The following is a 5,459-nucleotide window of genomic DNA, read 5'->3' as shown; positions in this document are numbered from 1 at the left end:
TGTTTACACTATACGACATCTGAAAAGAAAAATGTTTCTTCATTGGTTTTTAACTCACCATTCTAGAAAATTATTCTCTATGCACTCCATGAAGTTATTCTTCACACAATTAAGATATAGTTGGTTTTCTGAATCAAGACATCAAATAAATTCCTACATGATTTCTGTCTTACTTTTGACATATGTGTCACAAATGACTTGACGTGTACCGAATTCAACTCCTGTTAGGAAGCCTATGAACTAATTACACCAATGTTTTCTGTCATGTCTTGTTGCTTAACTTGACCTAATATCTTTATCTTTTTATTCACAGGCAAACCTCCTATTCCACTTTGGCTAAATTTTCCAAGTCCCTTCGTTTTTATCTATACCATCAATCTATTTTGTTGCAAATCTAGTTTGGCTCACTAGACTGAGATGTATGAATGAGAATTAGTGATTGTCAATCACTAATGCAATTGAATAAAGGTCACATCTATCTCCTCACCACATTTTCCTTTCTCCCCTTCACTTGGGCTCCAGAGTCAAACAGCGCTGAAACAGACCCTTCGGCCCAACCAGTCCATGCCAAATATAATCCCAAACTAAACTAGTCCCACCTGCCTGCTGTTGGCCTGTATCCCTCCAAATCTACTTGAAGAAAATCTATCCCAAGATATTATTGTAATTTCTTTATAACTGATTGATTTGGTAAACCAGTAATATTTTTAAGAAATATGTTAATTTTGAGGAGGGACAAATACACTCACATTTACCTCATCCCAATAGCAGCCCACTAAATCTTCAATCCTTGTAGCAATTCACAAGTAACATCAAAACACTGAACAATATGATAATTAATTTTATGCTGAAAATTATATATTCCTTGTACCTGCTTGCATGAAGTTCAGGGGTCGCTCCACAAGTCATTGTCATTAGTGCATTTTGTTCTGATTTTTAAAATGAGTTTTGTATGTACATTGTTGAACCACTAAAGATCGTGCTGTAGGAAGAATCCAAATAAAACATCGAGAAGTGAGAGCAAGGACCAGAGGACTGCTGGGAAGGTGAGTGAAACTGTTTAAAAAACCTACCTTGGGCGTCGGGGCCTCCATTTGTCGAGAGGTGAGAGTAAGGACCAGAGGACTGCTGGGAAGGTGAGTGAACCCGCCCTCCTCCTCGAACCAAAAAAAAAGGACTCTGTGGTGAGTTGATCAGGTAAGGATTTTGTATTTCCATTTTTAAAATTGTTTCATTGAGTGATTTCATAAAAAAAGAACTTTCCTTTATCATTTACCTAAGACTAAAGTTCAATTTAAGGTTAAAAATGGCAGGCGATCTCAGACCCGTGTTATGCTCCTCTTGCTCATGTAGGAGCTCAGGGACACGGCTGATGTCCCTGACTCCTTCACGTGCAGGAAGTGCGTCCAGTCTTGTTATACTGAATGACGTCTCTGGAGCTGCGGATGGACTCACTTTGGAGCAAACGCGATGCTGAGGGGGTCGTGGATAGCACGTTTAGTGAATTGGTCACACTGCAGATTAGGATTGCTGAGACAGAAACAGAATGGGTGAGCAAAAAGCAGAGAAAAAGCAGGAAGGCAGTGCAGGTGTCCCCTGCAGTCATCTCCCTCCAAAACTGGTATACCGTGTTGGATACTGTTGGAGAAGACGGCTCACCGGGGGAAGGCAGCAGTTGCCAGGTCCATGGCACCGTAGTTGGCTCTGCTGTTCAGAAGGGCGGGAGAAAGAATGGAAGGGCTACAGTCATAGGGGTTCAACTGTAAGAGGAGTAGATAGGTGGTCGAAAACAAGACTCCTGAATGGTATGTTGCCTCCCAGGTGCACAGGTCAAGGATGCCTCGGATCAACTGCAGAACATTCTCAAGGGGGAGGGTAAACAGCCAGCTGGTGTGGTGCACATAGGCACAAATGATATGGATAAAAAATGGGATGAGGTCCTACAAGCAGAATTTAGGGAGTTAGGAGCCAAATTAAAAAGTAGGACCTCAGAGGTAGCAATCTCAGGATTGCTACCAGTGCCACGTGCTAGTCAGAGTAGGAATGATAGAATAAGCAGGATGAATGCATCGCTTAAGAGATGGTACAGGGATATTGGGACAAGTTCTTGGGGAGGTGGGACTATTACAAATTGGACAGTCTCCACCTGGGCTGGACTGGAACCAATGCCCTTGGGGGTACTTTTGTTAATGCTGCTGGGGAGGGGAACCAAATGAGGTTAGAGGACAGTAAGGAAGCAGTAACTAAAGCTTATAAGCAAGTAGATAATGAAGTCAGCATGACTAAGGGAAGAGGAGGCAGGGAGCAGATGATGAGTGCAAAGGGACTGGTGGTCTGAGGTGCATTTAATTTAATGCAAGTAGCGTAGTAGGTAAGGCAAATTAACTTAGATCTTGGATTAGTACCTGGGACCATTATGTTATTGCTATTACTGAGACTTGGTTGAGAGAAGGGCATGTTTGGCAGCTAAACATCCCAGAATATCGATGCTTCAGGCAGGATAGAGAGGGAGGTAAAAGGGGTGGAGGTGTTGCATTACTGGTCAGAGACGATATCACAGCTGTGCTGAAGGAGGGCATTATTGAGGACTCAAGCAGTGAGGTAATATGGGCAGAGCACAGAAATAGGAAGGGTGCGGTAACCATGTTGGGGCTGTACTACAGGCTTCCCAACAGTGAGCATAAATTAGTGGTGCAAATAGGTAAACAGATTATGGAAAAATGTCAGAGCAACAGGGTGGTGATAGGAGATTTTAATTTTCCCAACATTGACTGGGATTCACTTAGTGTTAGAGATCTAGATGGAGCAGAATTTGTAAGGAGCATCCAGGAGGGTTTTCTAGAGCAGTGTGTAAATACTCCAACTCAGGAAGGGGCCATACTGGACCTGGTGTTGGGAAATTAGCCCAGCCAGGTGGCTGATGTTACAGTAGGGGATTATTTTGGAAATAGTGATCACAATTCCTTAAGTTTTAGAATACCCATGGACAAAGACGAAAGTGGTTCTAAAGGAAGAATACTAAATTGGGGCAAGGCCAACTATATCAAAATTCATCAGGAGTCAGGGAAAGTAGGTGGGAGCAGCTGTTTGAAGGTAAATCCACATTCGATATGTGAGAGGTTTTTAAAGAGGGGTTGTTTAGAGCTCAGGAGAGATATGTTCCTGTGAAAATGAGGGATAGAAATGGCAAGATTAGGGAACCATGGATGACAGGTGAAATTGGGAGACTTGCTAAGAGGAAAAAAGGAAGCGCACATAAGGTCTAGGTGACTGAAGATAGACAAAGCTTTGGAAGAATATCGGGAATATAGGACCAATCTGAAACGAGGAATTAAGAAGGCTAAAAGGGGTCATGAAACATCTTTTGCAAACAGGGTTAAGAAAAATCCCAAAGTCTTATTTTCATATATAAGGAGCAAGAGGGTAACTACAGAAAGGGTTGGCCCACTCAAGGACAAAGGAGAAAAGTTATGGGTGGAGTCAGAGAAAATGGACGAGATTCTTAATGAGTACTTTGCATTGGTAGTCACCGAGGAGAGGGACATGATGGATGTTGAGGTTAGAGATAGATCTTTGAGTACTCTAGGTCAAGTTGGCATAAGGAGGGAAGAAGTTTTGGGTGTTCTAAAAGGCATTTAGTCCCCAGGTCCGGATAGGATCTACCCCAGGTTACTGAGGAAAGAGAAAGGAAATAGCTGGGGCTTTAACAGATATCTTTGCAGCATCCTTGAATACAGGTGATGTCCCGGAGGACTGGAGAATTGTTAATGTTGTTCCCTTGTTTAAGAAGGGCAGCAGGGATAATCCAGGTAATTATGGATCAGTGAGCCTGATATCAGTGGCAGGGAAGCTGCTGGAGAAGATACTGAGGCATAGGATCTATTTATATTTGGAAATAAATGGGCTTATCAGTGATAGGCAACATGATTTTGTGCAGGGAAGGTCATATCTTACTAACTGAATAGAATTCTTTGAGGGAGTGACAAAGTTGATAGATGAGGGAAGGGCTGTAGATGTCAGATACATGAACTTTAGTAAGGCGTTTGATAAGGTTCCCCATGGTAGGTTGATGGAGAAGGTGAAGTCGCATGTGCTCCAGGGTATTCTAGCCAGATGGATAGAGAACTCATTGGGCAATAGGAGACAGTAGTAGAAGGGAGTTTCTCAAAATGGAGAACTGTGACCAGTGGTGTTTCATAGGGATCAGTGTTGGGACTACTGTTGTTTGTGATATACATAAATGATCTGGAGAAAGTTATTGGTGGTCTGATTAGAAAGTCTGCAGATGACACTAAGATTGGTGGAGTAGCAAATGGTGAAGGGGATTGTCAGAGAATACAGCAGAATATAGATAGATGGGCAGGGAAATAGCAGATGGAGTTCAATCCGGGCAAATGCGTGGTGATGCATTTTGGAAGATCTAAATTCAAGAGCAATCTATCCAGTAAATGGAAAAGTCTTGGGGAAAATTAACGTATAGAGAGATCTGGGTGTTCAGGTTCATTGTTCCCTGAAGGTGGCAATGCAGGTCAGCAGAGTGGTCAAGAAGGCATATGGCATGTTTTCCTTCATCGGACAGTGTATTGAGTACAAGAGTTGGCAGGTCATGTTACAGTCGTATAGGACTTTGGTACGGCCATATTTGGAATACTGCGTACAGTTCTGGTCGCCACATTACCAAAAGGATGTGGATGCTTTGGAAAGGTGCAGAGGAGGTTCACCAGGACGTTGCCTGGTATAGAGAGTGCTAGCTAGGTAGAGACATTAAATAGATTAGGATTATTTTCATTAGATAGATGGAGGTTGAGGGGGGACCTGATTGAGATCTATAAAATCATGAACGGTATAGATAGGGTGGATAGCAAGAAGCTTTCTCCCCAGAGTGGGGGACTCAATTACTAGGGATCATGAGTTCAAAATAAGACGGCAAAGGTTTAGGGGAGAAATGTGTGGAAAGTTTCTTATGCAGAGGGTGGTGGGGGCCTGGAATGCGTTGCCAGCAGAGGGGTAGGGGCAGGAACAATAGCGTCATTTAAGATGTATCAAGACAGATCCATGAATGGGCAGGGAGCAGACGAATACAGATCCTTAGAAAATAGGGCACAGGTTTAGATAGAGGATCTGGATCAGTGCAGGCTTGGAGCACTGAAGGGCCTGTTCCTGTGCTGTAATGTTCTTTGTTCTTTCTTGTTTGAGGTGTTGGAAACTGAATCTCACGAATAAAATTGAAAAAGCTTTCTGTTTGGAATTAAAAAATCTGCAGCGGAATCAATTGGTGCCTTTTAAAATACAGCACTGCATGTCATCGGAACTTGTGTTGTGCATATGGTGTTGAGGTCTGGCAGCTCAAACACAAGGCCTTGTTCTTCTTGAGATGGGATTTCAAAAGCACTGTCGGGTGATCTTTACTGAATAGGAGAAAGTGAGGACTGCAGATGCTGGAGATCAGAGCTGAAAAT

Source organism: Chiloscyllium plagiosum, chromosome 19 (assembly GCF_004010195.1).
Source record: "Chiloscyllium plagiosum isolate BGI_BamShark_2017 chromosome 19, ASM401019v2, whole genome shotgun sequence".
In the NCBI taxonomy this organism is placed as follows: domain Eukaryota; kingdom Metazoa; phylum Chordata; class Chondrichthyes; order Orectolobiformes; family Hemiscylliidae; genus Chiloscyllium; species Chiloscyllium plagiosum.
The sequence above is the reverse complement of the archived record's forward strand: the minus strand, read 5'-3'. Positions refer to the sequence as shown.